Source organism: Lonchura striata, chromosome 13 (genome assembly GCF_046129695.1).
Source record: "Lonchura striata isolate bLonStr1 chromosome 13, bLonStr1.mat, whole genome shotgun sequence".
Lineage (NCBI taxonomy): Eukaryota > Metazoa > Chordata > Aves > Passeriformes > Estrildidae > Lonchura > Lonchura striata.
Genome location: NC_134615.1, coordinates 3,847,469 through 3,863,922, shown reverse-complemented (window position 1 = coordinate 3,863,922; position 16,454 = coordinate 3,847,469).

Sequence of the window (16,454 nt, the reverse complement as noted above, 5' to 3'; positions counted from 1 at the left end):
TTGAAAGGCGAATAAAGGGAAAAGAACAAAACTACAAAAATTACCAAGATATCCCAAATGTAGACTAAAAGCCAGTCTCAAGAATGAACAGAGGTAGAAATTAGGGCGCAAATTAATTAATCAATATAAAAGGTGGGGGATTGTTATGTATAGTAAATATAATTCGCGCCATTCCTTGTATGAAATATGTAATATTGGATGCTTGTTAAATCATGCCCGTTGTATTAGTTCCTCCCCCCTTCCCCCGCCTTTTTGTAGGTGAGACTTGAGTGTATACTGGAAACTGATTTACAAGTAAACAGATGTGGCTCGGCCGGGAGATGGGCCGTTGTCTGCTGATCGTCTGTGCTGATCGTCCAAGATGGATATCATGGAAATACTCAGACAGATCCATGTGAAAGAAGCCTTCCCGTAAACGCCCAACATTGAATTTTTCTCCTCATCACCAAAAAGAAATCCTTATTAACATATGGACTCCGAATAGAAGAAAGGACTGATTGCTAAAACCTTGGCCTCAGGCAGAATTTTCCCTATAAAAACCGCCTGTGCCAGGATGGAGGTGTGTGGGCATAGGGGAAAACCTCTGCTGAGGCTGACTCCTTGTTGCACACCCAGGGTCGACCCCGGGCTCGGCTCTGTCCTTTCTGTGTGGCTGGCTAGATAGAATTTGACCGCTAATAAAATTATTTTTATTTTTTAATCTGGCTAAAATAAACTCTCGTTTATAACAGGGCATGTTTGAGGGAGCATCTTTCTGCCTCCAAAGCTGAATGTCACTCTGCTGCTCTGCTCTCAGAGGCTGCCACGTTGGGTTTGTGTAGAATCAACGCTGTGGGGTTTTGTGGGTTACATGGTTCGTGTAATGTGACAATGTCTTTGGTGAGTTTAATGAGTTCTCACTGTAAGGAATATGTCTCTGTGCTCATAGCCTTTGGTTTGATCAGTCCTGGCAGAACAATGCTGATGGTTTAGTGGCTCCTTGAGCAGCAGGAGGCTGACTGTTTTCTAGTGTTCACGCCCTAAGTAACATTACTTGGTCTTAGTGCCAGTTGTTGGCTGATGGCAAAGTTGGCCACTCTTGTAAGGAAAATTGGATCAGCTTTGTTGTGATCAGTGACACAGAGCAGGGGATATTCTTTCCTGACAGTGCCCCTCAATGGTAACATGGAATGACCTGATTTCTGCAGAATGTCCACTTTCAGATGATAACCTGGTAGTTAGAAATGCAGGGTTCTTATAAAATACTGTGATTCCAAAGGAAAACTTTGCCATACAAGAATACATGAAACTGTGTGTGTGAGATGCCAGAGTAAAAGCAGAAAACTGGAAAAAGTGCATTTTAGAAGAATGATGTCATTTATACTGCATATATCATCATTATTAACATAACACTGCTAATGTGAACAAAACTGAAAACACTTTTTCCTTGCTGTTGCAGAACAAGAACAGAGATAAAACAAAAATGAACACTCAAAATGTGCAGATAAATCAGTGTGGTAAGATAACCTAATATAAGTTGTCATTATAGTCTGCATCAGTTTTACAAAGTTTTAGTAGACTGTGATAGGCCTGTTGTGGGGTGGTGAGCAGTTGGGAAAATGTGCTTTTTCCTAGTTGCCACATTTTGGATACTGTGTTGGATATGCAAAGGGTAAATCAAATGACAAACCTACATATACAGTAAAGCACACCCCCATAAAGTCTTTTTTTATTTGCTAATATTTATCCACATTGTTATTGTATTTTAACTTCTCTAAGAACCCCCAAACCTTGTAAGGGTTTACAGACTAAGAAGCAGATTTTCCAAGTCTGTTTACCCGCCTAGGGTTGTATGAGGATATTTTGTGTAATGTCTCCAACTACCTGACTGAAGGCTCTGCTGCTGTGGTGCATGATTTATGTCTCCTGTAACTTAGTACTACGGAGCAGCCTTGTGCTCTTGGGCTCTTTCCTTACTACTCCATAGATTTTCAACTGTATTTGCACTCTGAATATTTTAATGGCTGTGTATTATTTACACTTAATGCACCTTGCAATTGTGAATTTACTATTTAGTAGTTGACATCTGACTTACTAAGAGTTACTAGTAAATAAAGGCCAGAAATGTTAAAAGGAGGCTGTTACTCTGCAAAGGAAATCATGCTCAACTAACAAACTATAGACAGAAATATTTCTTGGTTTGTTGTTTGTGGCTGAATAGAAGTGATGTAGCTCCATTTTGACTCCCTTTTCCCCCTTTTTTGAAATACATGTGCACACTACATTTGGGACAAGTTTGTTGTAGTACTGACTAGATTAACATATAGAAGATATAACAATTTTAATGAAGGTTTTTGTGTTTGCTCCTAGACATGAAAACGGATCTGAACTTACTGCTTGAATGCCTTAAATATCAGATGGACTGCCCTCTGTCTCAGAAGGAGGCTTTGATCACTATTCCATTTGCCAACAAAACAGTAAGGAAGGCTTTTCCTTAGAAACAATGCAGTCATTTGTGTTCACCATGTATGCTAAGAAACTGGTGGGCACTGTAAAAATGTCCAAAGGACATAAGGTTGGAGACGTTGGAAAATCTTAGAAGCCTTTCATTTTGCAGAGAAACAAAAGCAAAAGTTCCTGTTCTTTTTTCCTCTTGTAGGTGAAGCGAGTGAATACTTTCGAGAAATTGGTGGTTTGATGTTTATAAATGACCTTGCCAAGTCGAGTGCTCATTGCATCGTAAAGGAAGCAGCTTTGTTTACATTGGGGATTATTATAGAGAGTAATGGTAATACAAATAATAAAAATTAGTATTGTTAGTATTTCTGAGTGCACCACAGCCCCTGTCATTACTTGTGCTCATGCTTTGTCTCCATTTTCTTTTGGTCTCACAAAATGAGACTACAAGATTGTCAGTTGGAGCAAGGGCAATGAAGGTGTACCAGTTGCCCTGTCCATCCCCAGATTTGATCAGTGCCTTGTTGACTTGTGCACACACGGTGTCTTCAAGTTTCCAGACACCTGCACTCCCCCTCTCCCTCAGCAGCAAGTGTTCAATGGCTGCAGGATTGTTGTAAAGCTTGCCAGGGTCCTGGTTGGTGTAGAGCTCACTGTGGGGGGAAGCCCTCAGTCACTTCATAGTCCTGCCTGCCTCCACTCCCCACATACTGGCCACAACTGAGACATAAAAATTTAGGATTATGAGTGGCTTACATAGGATTTAATGGTTTTCACTTTCTGTTTTCAGTGTATTGTCAACAGACTTTGTGTACTTCTGCATTGTTTGAAGACCTCATTTTATTTTTAATGAAAAAGGATTCTGGTGTGAACTTGAAAAGAATGTCTGTTTATGTCATCTTAGTACTGGTTTCAAATAATAGTAAGTTGGGTTTTTTTCTGTGTTACAACAGCACTCCTTTTCTGTTTTCCATTCTGCAGTACAAAATTTGGAACATTCAATAAGTAATGTTTTGGTGAAGTTAGTTTATAAAGATGAATGTTTGCATGTACCTGAACCTGAATTGTTGCAGTAGGTCATTGCTCACTGGGATTTCCTTAAACAGCAGAACGTGGTTTAGTTCTAAAAATATAGTTTGCCAATGCAGACCCATAATTTCTGAGAGTGTATAGAAAGAGAGAGACATAGAAAGGTTGTTTACCAATATGTTGATATGATTTTGTACTTCTTTCTAGGGAGGATATGTGCTTAGGAAAGGGAATGTATGTATGTAAATTAAACTTGATGTTAAGATTTTGTCTGCAATTGCAATTGTCTCTGGAGTCTTGTGTGTATTCTCTTTTAGAAAATGGGCAAACCTATGTCAGAGATACAGGCTGCATCAGCCTGCTGCTGCAGTTATTCAGGTAAAGAGGGTTGAAATTCAAACAGACAAATAATGGACTGGTTGGCAGCTATGTTTCCTTGACTCTCTGGGACTTGTTTGCATTGTCCTTAACAGAACAACTCTCTCCACCTCTGAGAAGAATGTGTCAGATGAAAACACTGATCCCTGCTATCAGCTCTGGTCCTCGGTGTGCAGCACTCTCTGTGCCTGTGTCAACAACCCCCAGAATGGTACGTGTTGCTCTGAACATTGTGAAAGAACTTCAAAGATATTCTCCTGTGGAGTTGTGTTATTATAAGTTTTATTATATAATGGTTTGCTCCTCTGTACCCCCATGTTCTATTTGGTTTACCCCCAGTTTTCCCGCCCTACCCCACGTGTCAATCCTCCCCTAAAGTGCCTACCCACTCCCTTGCCCCCTCCCAGGCGCCCTGTCAGTCACTCGGCATCCCCTCCCGGACACCTAGAAGCTTCTACCCTGGGTGCCGGGTGGTTGGACAGGGGTCTGGGGACCCCTCCTACGTCTGCCCCTCATTGGATCCCATACACATCACCCCACACCAGAGCCACTCCTCACCCCATCCCCATTGGTCAGCCGGTTCCCCTCCCTCCCCGGTTATAAGGCGCTGCAAGCACCTGTCAGCTGCTCTTGGCAGCAGGATTGTTCGGGTGTTGTTAGCCCCGGTTGGGCTGCAATAAATCTTGGCTGTACCCCTGCCAGGAGCCTCTCTTCTCTCATCGCCGCGGGGTCCAGCAGCGCTCGGAAGACCCACGGAGCATTCTCCAAAGCCCCTGGGGGTCCAGCGGAGGGTGCTTCATTTGCCCCTCTCACCCCACCGGACAGCTAGCCGGGGCAGGATCGGGGGGGAGCGCGGCAGCCCGGCGCCCAACTTGGGCTCCCCCCGCAGCGACGGACCCCACGGCAGAGGACCTTCTGAGTCTCCCCGACTCGAGGATTACAACCTCTTTTGGCTGTCGGGCTGCCCCGGTGGGAGCAGACCCTCGTGTTAGAGGGTGGCGCTCCCGGGGACAGGACCGGCAGCTCCGGACAGCACCCCCGGAGTCGGCTTCCTCCCGCGGCTGGATCTACTCCCGGGATTTTTTCGTTTCTGCCCCGACCTCACCGGACCCTCTTCGGTAAGTAAGGGGACCCCCGGGGCTTAGCCCTGTCCATTTTGGGTGTTTCTTTCTCCCCGGGGTCCGGGGAAAAGATTCCTTTGGTGGGTGGGCATTTCTTTCTCCCGGGGTTTTGGGGAAAGATCCCACTTTCTTTTTTGGTGCTTCCTTTCCCGGGGTGTGGGGAGCATTTAGGACAATTTGGCTAAGCTGTCAGGGCAGTTTTCTGTTTTTAGTTGGGTTTTTTCCCGGTGGTTGATTTTTGTGGCACACTTTTCCACTTGACAGCATGGGTGCTAAGCTGTCTGCGCCGGAGAAGAGATTGTTTTCCCAAGTTGTGGGTATCCTTGTTGTTGGGAAAAAAAAGTTTAAAAAATCGGACATTAAGAAGTCTGTCCGATGGCTGTCTCAGACCTTCCCTGAAATTTCGGCAGGTAAATTATATGAAGTCTCCTTTTTGGGACCAAGTGGGGAGGGAGATCCTTCGGCAGTCGGATCTCTCTCTCTAAATTTACTCACCTGGCTTTCCAAATTAGAGATATTGTTAAAAATAATTATGAAGGTCTGCCACAAGCATCTGCAGACAAACCCATCCCCAGTTCTAAAAATCCTACCCCTCTTTCCTCTCCCTCTCTCCCAAGGTCGGGTATTCTCAGCTCGCAGGCAGATTCTGGCCCCTCTGTGAATTCCCTGGACCCCCGACAGGACAGTGCTGGCACTGTCCCGAATCCTCCCTGTACCCCTTCTTCCCCACAATGTTCCACCCCATGCCGAAAGCATTCTGTTGGGTTTAAGCTACCCCAGTTACATAGGAATCCCTTATCCCCTACTCCCTTAACCCCGAATCCCCAAAATGGCTTCCCTTCTCCCTCCTTCCCGAGGGCACAAAATGGCGGCCCGAGGACACAAAATGGCGGCGACCGCGTGGCTTTTCCCGCCAATTTTGCCTCCTCTTTGCATCCCCCCTCCTCCCGAAACCCCTTCCGGACATTGTCCAACCCCTTCCTTTCCCGAGATTTCTCCGCCCCTCCCTCGTCTCCACCCCCTAACTCCTCCTCTAATGAATTATGCAGCACCCCGCCCCTCGGCTCCACCCCCGGGGAGGGGAGTTGCCCACACGCCACTCCCCTGATCCAGACTCCGCCCCTTCCGGCTCCTCCCCTGGTTCCCACGACCCAACTTCCGGTTCCCACGCTTTGGGTTCCGGGGCGGGGGGGAGCGTGGGAACTCCGGGCTGCCCCATTCCCTGCCTGCCTTCTCGGCTGCACCGGTCACCTTTACACCTCGGCGGGGGGGCGGGCTCCTCACACAGTGGTCCTCCATCCCACAGCAGACAAGCAAGGATCTCTGCAAATCCCGAAAATAATTCGGCTGCGAAAGTGAATATTTTAGAGGCATGTTGAAAGCAACCCTCTCCTCGGCCGAGTATGTTCCTGCTGCCTAATTACCCAAGCAGAGTTTTTAATTTGGGAATCCGAATGGAAGGGGGAAATCAGGGAGGTGTTGCCAGACTTACAGGCTGATGCAGAGATCTTGTGGGATGTGGATGGTGCAATTTTGTCCGTGGACCACCTGTGCAGGGAGGGGGATTGGCAGTTGGGAACCAAGCAGGCAGACAAAATCCCTAGGGAAGCCTTTCAGGTTTCCACCAGAACAGCAGAAAAAGCGTTCTTTAAGTTAAGACTAAGCGGCCTGGTCATTGACTTTCTTTGTATTAAGCAGGAACCCTTTGACTAATTTGTCACTTTCGTGGATCGTTTATACGCTGCCGTAGAGGCGCCGGTTCGCAACGAGAGGCTCAGGAGGGGGACGCTTACCGAGGTGTCCAAGCGGAATGCAAACGAGGCATGCCGGCAAGCAATCCTGAGCCTCCCACTGGACCCAGAGCCAACTCTCCAGGACATAAAGGACATGGAGAAACTCAGCAGGGATCTCCAAAGCTTGCACAGTGCAAAGCCCTCATTCATCAGATCTTCTGCCTCATCTTTGTGGAGCACACAGGCCGGGAGGATGGGCAGGGTTGGATTTGGGAGCAGCACAGGGGGATGGGGTAATCTGAGCTGGTAAAGGTGAAGCAGGGCAGGGCTGAGCAGACCCAAGGTTTTGAGGGGTTTGTAGGTTCCCTCAAACCCTCAGCATTTTGTCCTTGGATAATTTCTGTACACTCATAATCTGATTTATTTTCCTTCCAATTATTTTAACAAACAGCTACCATGGGTGTTGTCTTAGCAAAGTATCACACTGTGTCAGAGTTGCTGAAGCTGCTGTCCAATGAGACACTGAGCACAGGGGAAAAAATCGGTATCACTCTAACAATTGGACACTGTACTGAAGTTTGTGGTAAGATTTGCTTTTTCTTTTTCCTTTCTGTCAGCTTCTCCTAAAGTCTTACAGACGGACTCCTCCAGTGGGATCACTTTATCAAGACTGGAACATGAGAGAGATTAAACAATACAGTGTCAATATTTGGATAAGAAGTTTTCTGTAATGTTCCATCCTTAAATTTTAAAGCTTGTTAGCAGGAAGTGTCTTTAGTAGCTTTGAAAAAGTAGACTAAACATGCAAGAATTCAGAGCTGTGTTTAGGGGTCACAGGGAATAATTAATCCAGACCTGAAAGCTACTGCAGTCCAGACATAGCAAATGAGTTGTCTTGAGCTCTCTTTTTCATGGTCCTTAGCACATACAGCTTCTGTCCACTGCTTACAAGGCCAGTAATATTTGTAAGAGCACTGGTCTTTAAGACACAGATGCAGTAGGTAGCCCTGAAATGTTTTTGTCACCTTCCTCAGGGCTTGCCCAAGCATATCTGGTGCAAATACAGCACTTCGTTGGTATTTTGTGGCAGTGCAAGCAAAGAGATAGGGAAGTTAATTTGTACTTTTGTTTTTTCTCGTGTATGTTTAGATTAACAAGAAAAAGGCCTTATGTTCAAAAATTCTGGTTGATTTTCATCCTCTGCCAATATCATGTTCAATAACTAGCTCAATAGGTCATAAATTTATTTGAGCAGACATTTTTTCAGGAAGAATTAGTGAAACAAGACTTAAGGAAAAATGTCTTTTGAATAGAAAGATGATTAAACCAACAGAAAAAAGTTTCCTCTTTAAATGTCAACACTATCGGAATAAAAAACGTTTTACGGGTTTCGCGAGATTGGGATTGAAGACGCTCAGGTGTTTATTATTTCGTATCAGTGAAATAGTCTCACAACCATGAGTCGTGCAGTCTTTCATTAGCAAGGCACAAAATGGCTAACTATCTCTTGTTACAAAGTCTTTTGAGACTAAACAATCCAATTAAGAAATGACGCCTAGATTATTTTCCCTTTTTAACCCAATAACTGATCCCTCTAAGCCTGCAATGTCGACTTTTCTGTCCAGTTACAAAACATCACCCAAACACATGGAGAAGAAGGAAGAAGAAAGTAAAGAAGAGCTACCTGTCTCCACCCTAAAACTTCCATCTTGCTTCATGTTTATTTCTATATTCTAAATCCCCAAACTGTTAAATTTTCCACCCTGTGATATTACACACTTCTAACCAACTACATACCCAGTGATTCCGGTACTATTAATCAATTTTTAACTTCTTCTCCACAGCCTCAGGTCAAACGCAGTGTTCTCTTGTGGGTCTGTGCTTTTCAGCATAGAAAGTTGAAAATTCTCAGCATCCAGAGTTCCAACAATGTTTAATTTTTTAATTTCCTTTTTTAATTAAGTTTAAGCAAGAAAGAACTATGTTCAGCAAGTTATCAGTTACATGAATATATATGTGAACAAGATCATAATGAAAATTAAGCTAATTATGTAATAAATGAGGAACAGATTGGCTAGACCAGGATTAAACTACTAATTCAATTTTGATAATTATGAACCTCGAGATTTTGATATTTCTGCATCTCAGGCCTCACAGGAATGTCACCTATCTACTCCAAGAGCAGGTAATGGAACAGAAGAAATACAGGAGTCATTATTGAAATGTTTTAGGCCACAATTAAATGAGCTTGGAACTCCATCGAATAAGTGGTCTCAATCCTCAGTTCTCTTAAAGAAATCTGAGTTGTGGTCAAATCATCCTGTGTGATGGAAAGCTCTCCTGCTGTCACTGCAGCAGGCTCGGCTCTGTAATGAAAACCTCTCTTTCTACAGAAACTTGCAGAAAGTTGCCAGTATTGGCTCCTAAAATTACTGTAAGGTTAAGGTGTGTGGGGCTGAAACCAAACCTTTTCCTTACCATGTCTTTTCTAGAAGAAAACCAGTGTGAGCTGCTTCAGAACAATGGTCTGCCACTTATGATTCAGATATTGACAGAATCTCAGGACGAGGAACTCATCAAAGCTGCTACTTTTGTGCTGCAGAACTGCAAACAAATGAGTAAGCTTGCTGTTGCTGCTTTAAAAATGGCAGTGATTGTTTCCATCTCCGTGTTCTGCTGATTCCACAAGTGATTTTAACTGCAGCTCCTTTGTGATTCTGTGTACTCCAAAAGATGTTTGTTTTCTGCACAGAAAGTTGTTTATTTGTTATCAAGAACTGACTTAGTCAGAAAAAAAGAGAAGGAAAAATTCCAACAGTTGCAAAAAATGCATTTGTGAAACTTCTCCATGTAGTGACAGTTCTTAAAGCTTTCCCATCTATAAATTGTGCGGAAAATATGAACATTGTCATTCAATACCCAGTGGATACTCTCTTCCTGGGGATGTACAATTAGAGGGAGAGAACAAACCAGGAGATAATCAAGCCTGAAACCACTGTGTCTACATTAATCTCCAATATTAAGAAATCTTTTTTTTTTTTTTTTTTTTCCCTGAAGCAGGGTTTATTTTTAGGCCCCCTGTTTCAGTTTTTTATTAACTATCTGTACAATACCACCCATGAAACAGAGAGACCTTGTCCTCTAATCTCTAGAGTGTGGAGGGTGTGCAATTGCTAATCAGGGAAAACCAAACCTGTATCTACATTTCTGTGCTGCAAGCACAACTGAGAGGTTTGTGTAAGACTGGGGGGTGTGTGGGAGAATGCATTGTAAGAGAATAGAGAAAGTGCTGCAGGCAAGCTCACCCCTGATAAGGTGCAGCTGTGTAAAACAGGTGACCATGTCAAGGGGAAAGGAGCACTGGAATGCTGAAGTGCACTGAGCAATGACAAGGGGGTAAAAGGGCACACGGGTGTTATGCATAGGGCAAAGGGGTATAAAAGGCTGCAGTGGGGAATAAAGAAGTGCTGATGCTTGCAAGCATTCATGGTGTCAGTCTTGTGTCCTCTGTCAGGGCTGTGGGGATTTGTAGTGTCCATGAATATGGAATTGTATTTTTTAAAAAATGCAGAGACTGGTACTAGTCAAGAACCCGGAGTTATGTCAGTGAAAAAGTATTTTTTTTTTTCACAGTATTATTGTGCAAACAGTTTATAGGAACTGTAATTGCAAGCTCACCTCTTGTAACTGCAGCTTATATTTCAAGTGTGTTAACATTTATGTATTAACCTGTGTTTTATAAAAATTGTTTTTTGCATTAAATTGTTGGGGCTGGCCCTCATCATACTAAAATGTAATCAATATTTTTAAAATGTTAATTGATAAAATACTAATTTTTAATGTTGTTTCATATTTTAGAAAGCTGAACAGTTGTCTCTGAAATTATATGATAACTTGTTAAATGTGAACAATGCAGAAGAATTGGATGTGCAGGTCAGAAAAAGATGTCTGCAAAACTACTGGAAGAAAATACATTTTACACAGAATTAAACTGAATTGAAAAACAGTACAATGAGGTTGACCTATTTGCCAACACAGGATAAACGAATCATATCTTTCCAGAGTTGAAGGAGAGAGCAAAAGTAAGTCCTGAAGATAATTTCAATGTGAGCAAAAAACTCAGGAAAAACGTTGGATTTGTGTGAAACTACAACCTGCATCTTATCATTATTGTAGATCATACTGAGTTACAGGTGTGCAGAGTGGAGGCATCTGTATTGTATGAAGTATTCTAGTTTATTGTAAACCCAGATTTTCTGTGAGATAGAAAAAGAAGTTGAATTAATTTTTAATTGCTGGACATTCAAACCTATAGTTGTATTATTTGCATGCATGAAATGCTCAGGGTTGTACAGCTGTAGGAATTGATTTACTGATCTGCCCCAAAGGGTGGATATTATACATTCACTGGAATAAACATATAGCAAATACCCAACATGACAAAGCCAGGGGCAGATCTCAAACTCCCTCCTCTTGCAAGAAGCAAGAGCAGCACACCTTTCAACAAACAAATACAGGATAACATTTTTGGGCATGCTTTGTATGACTTCATACAAAGAAGAGATGAATCTCTTCTTTCTCCTTCTAGAATGGTTCTCTGAAAAAAAAAAAAACAAAAGAGGGTTTTTTTTTTTTGGAGAGGAACTGTCTGCACTAAATGGGAAGGTATGAATTACCATCCTCAGGTTTTTTGAAGGGAAACAACTATTCTTGTGTATCTTCCAGAAAATCCATCTTTATGAAGATTTTGATACTGCATACTTCCAGCCACTTACATTTAAAATGCTGAGATTTGAAACAGAGAATCATTTCCCCTGATAATAGTGGAAACTTGAAGTGATCAGTGATGACTGCTCCCAAAGATCCTACTCCCCATTTTATCCCAGAATGCCCAGAAATGAACCTAAACTGACTCATTCAGTGTGGCTCTAGAATACTAATGCTTTACATAGAGCAATATCTAGATCTGTCACAGGTGCCTTTATCACCATATTTTAAGCTTTCATAAATACTTACAGAAAGACTCTTCAGAAAATGCTATAGTAAAGTCAATAGTTGAAGTGACAATTTCCTTTGAAAATCAGTAACTTCCTTGTAACTGAGTTTTAGTGTGTTTTTCTTGCCTGTCTAATTTGCTACAAGTCCTCTCCCCTCCCCTCCCCTCCAAAATGTGTCAGTAGTAGAGGTAGGTAATGACTGAAGGAGGGGTGGAATGACAAGGATTTTTTTTCTCCCTTTTCAAATTAATACATATTACATATAAAATACTAATTAATTATGTTACTGTGCTGCCAGGTTGGTATGCTGTAATTTTATCCACTGACAGTCTGGTTTTTCTTTCAAACATGAAGGATTATTTATTTTTTATCTCTTTCAAGACATTATTGAGACTGAAAGCTCGGCTTTGAAAAATACTAGAGAACCCAGAATGGTAAAAGTTGTAAGGTACAAGGATATAGCCACTAACTAACATATTCAAATCATTTGGGTGGATAGTCAGTGTATGCTGACAGGTGCTTGTTTGGCTTGAAGTTTGGAAGGGGAGGAAGCAATTGCAGGAAGTAATCCTTATCCAGTTGCTGAAAAATTAATTTACACGTGCACGACCATCTTCACTGCTCAGATTAATAAAAACAAGGTTTTATGGCTCTTTCCATGTAGTCCATAAAGTCTGATGGATTCCCTGTTTCTTTATGTTTAAAGGAAATTAATCTCCATAGGTTTTCTAACACCACCTCAGTTGCATCAATACTAGAATGACAACACTCAGAAGATTTCTTGACATCCTCAACTGTAGGAGTTTCCAGAATCTAAAAGTCTGTCAGCACTGGGAAGATAACTTCAAGTAGCATTCTATATCTGCTTTTAGTAGATCTCTAAAGGAAATTTTGTGGAATATCCCTGTGTCTGTCAAGTAACCGCAATGCTTTATAAACACAGTTGATTTAAGCATCAGTTATTCAGACAGTTCTTCTAGTGACTGTCCAGGAGGTTCTCAATTTCCTCTGAAGTGCACAGGCAAACTAAGAATAGATGTAATTTTTCAGAAGAAATTGTCCTTTTCTCCCTCCTTCCCTCCCACCCCACTAAAATCATTACCAGCCACTTGGACATGCTATTCTAGTGTCCTGAGGCATTGCTGCATGGAAGGGGAAAGACCACAGAGCCAAAGGCTTGAAGGGAGCTGAATGCAAGGTCGAGCCACTTGGACATAAAGAATGAACCTAGATCAGAGCCTTTGCTTCTCCCTCCACTATGAGGCTGAAAACTACTTCTTTCTCTGCAAGAATCTCATTGTTTTAAATTTTAGTGCATGATTTTAGATGCTTATGGGGAGGCGTGGCAGAATGGAAGACTAGAGCTTAGAGCAAGACATTTTAAAAACCAGCCTTCTGTGCTCTGCCTTACAGCCTGCTCGTTGAAAGGACATGGCAGAGTCCAGGTTACAGACCAGACTGTAAGTATCATGTTGTTCTTGTATTTTTTTTCTGTATTTTCCAAAACACAGTCCTGCAATTTCACTTCAGGTGGCACATGTGACAGCTGTCACCTAAGTTTCATGAAGGCCAAGAGAAATGGGGAGAAACCACATAAAGCTAATGGCCAGCTATGCTATCCTGAGACTTTATGGCTACCTTATTTTTTCCCCCTGGTTGGCTGGAGTGCAGGTTTATTTATTTGATATACAAATTTACCTATTTAGCTATTTAACTATAGCAGAAACAGAATCAAACCTTAACTGTGTTTTGCTTTGCTTTGACCCTAGAGGGCATTTGTTTTGACTCCGTATTATTAAACTAGCCTTGTTTCCAAACTGAAAAGCCCTACTGAATCACACTTCATCTACTTTCACTCAAGTAAAATCTCACTCCTTTTCTCCTCTCCCCGGACTAACTCATAACTAGGTTTTAAACAATTATTTTGTCAATAAGAATCATTCTCTTAACACCTTAATTATATTACTGACTCATGGGAATGGTTTGGATTCTAACCTCTGTCATCAATTTACAGCTCAGGTTCTTAAGGAAGCACCCTGAAAGAGATGATGCCTATTATTCTTAGCTCAAGTATGTGTTGAATATCAACTGTGCACTTAAAAGCTGCTTACACCACTGAAGTATAAAAATAACTGTATTTTCTTATAGATACAGGCTTTGAAATGCCAGATAAATTTGTGGTTGGATATGCTCTTGACTCTAATGAATACTTCAGAGATTTAAATTGAGTTGGTAATGCAATATAGGTGCATAAGAAATGTTTGTGCTTCACCTTTTCATAATTGCAGGACATTCTGAACCCCCAGGATGGTGAGCAGCATACAATCTGCAGCCACATCTGAAAATAACTTGTAATTTGACTTTAATTGGATATTTCTCTGTCTTGGTTCAATCCTATGTTGCTCTTCTGTCACTAAGTCTTTAAAGCAGCCATACAGAGACTCTCTGTGAAGGCTTTCCATACACTTCTGGATAACATGGCTGTAAGATCTCTGTTCCCTTACTCCATTACAGCTTCCTTAGGCTGCACAGAGTAGTAGACTTGGAAACATCATAAACTAATAGGGTTGGTCTTTTTTTCCCTCTTTGTTTTCAAAAGCATTTTCTTAATTCTGGTTAACTTGGAAAGTTTTTCACTTCTAAGTCTCTTTACTAAGACAAACCAGTTCTGCTAAAGACACAGACAATCTGTGCTGTTGTTCAGCAGCAGGAAGGTGTATGCAGTAATTTAACAAAGCTAAGTTCTTTAGAATATATAAACCTATATATTACAGATAAACTTGAAAAGAATATAAAGTTTTGAGTTTACTGCAAGTAGGAAACCTGCAACAATTATGGTTTTAATGTGTTTTTATTACAATGCTAGGAATACATCTGAAAGTCTTGCCTTTTACTTGAAGATAGAGGTTGATAAATATTGTAGGGTTTTTTTCCATTTAGCACATCTGCATTCTGAAAGGGAATGCCAAAGAGAAATACAGGATGTGATAACATCCCTCTTCGGGAGCACTAATCCCTGGGTGCTGATTAGGTGATAAACCATTACACCAGGAAATTGCTTCTGCTCCCTGCGTGTCCCTAAGAAGAAGGAGAAGCTGTATGTCACTGCCAGCACCTGCAGCTGGCTGATTGCCACCGGTGCTATGCGCTGAACACGAACTGTTGAGAGCCTGGGTTTTCCCGTGGAGAAGGAGCAGCCCGGAGCGGAGGGCGAGGCTCTGGCCCCGGAGCGGATTCCTCCCGCTTCCGCCCAGGGACGAGGGGCACCAAGGCTGGACCGAGCGGGGACCGAGGGCTGCCCGGCGCCCCCGGCCCCGGCCCGGCCGCACAGTCGGTTCCGCGGTTGCCGGGTAACGCGAGCGGGCCGACTGTGAGGTGCCGCCGCCTCAGTGCCCGCAGAGCGCGCTCCTGGCTGCTGGTTCACAGCCTGGGCTCGTGTAGGCGGCTGCACTCGGCGATTCGCCAAACTAATTGTCCGCGAGCGAGTCCTGAACTCGCAGACCCTTGGTGTCTGCGAGGGTGTCCCGAATCTCGTTTGAAGGTAAAGATTGACTAAAGTTGTACTTTTGGTTTTGACACATCTGTGCTCTGAAAGAGAAATTCCAGAGGGAAATACAGGGTGTGATAATACCAGTCTTCTGGTGCAGCAGTTCAGTGGCATGTACAGCCGAGTGGATGAATGATAGATGCTTTTTTTTTTTTCAAAATTTGCCTTTGAAGAAAGGCAAAATTTCCTAAGTATAGCAGCCTGTACATTTTTTTCCTACAACGATTACTTCAACTGCTTAAAGTTGAATGAGTTCTGTTTAAGTTTCAGTAGGTTGTTACGATCTGGTTATTAAAATTATTTGGGCGATGTCCCTGAATTAAGGTGCAAATGAGACCATATGCCAAAGTCAGTAGTCTGGATTTTATGTAACAGTAAATGTGAGGAAGGGAGAGAGAGAAATGGAGAAGGGCATTGCGGAGGGGGAGAGAAAGAGAGTGACAGATCAAGTAAAAGGTGTCTCCATTGCATGGATCCCTCTGGAAAACATGAAATCTCTTCTGGTCTTCTCTGTGGTGAGGTCTCGCAAAACATAGGACTCCAGTGGATTAATGCAGATTTGGGCAAGGTGGGACTGCCCAGGTACCTCCCTGGGTCGGGGAAGTTGGACTCTGTCTCTTGCTACTTTTCAGTAATACCAAATCCTGAGCACCAGTATATCCTTTGGGTCTGCCACAAATTGGGTTGTGGATTTTCAGGTCTGTTGTGTTACGTGGCTTGCCATGCAGTCATCTAGTGCAGGGCCTCAGGGAAGGGTCTGGGGGCACTTTGGAGGTCTTTGATGGGTTATGACACCCCCTGAGCTGCCCCTCGTGGGAATGTGCCCTGGATCTGGCCTTCTGGGGCTGGGGGGTTTTGGAGCTGAGCCAGTTTGTGTGAGGGAGGATGGGTGTCCACTGCCTCTTACCAGAGGTTGCACCACACACCCAAAATTTCCTTCTTCCCTCTGTTGATGAGAGGTTTGTGTGCAAACCTGGCCTCAGCAGAATGAGTCTGTGGCTATGACTTCTCCAACCTGAAGGCAGACAGAGCTGATTTTCAGGACAGCTGCTGGGTTTGGCTTTATTGTGGATACATTTTTCTCCCTTAGCCTTGTTTACTTCTCCCCAGACCTGAGATAACAGGACAGTAGTGTAACCTTTATCTTGTCTCAAGTTCCCTTAGGTGGCTTAACTCACAGTCCTGAATTCCAGTCAGGAGGCATTTTCAGGGC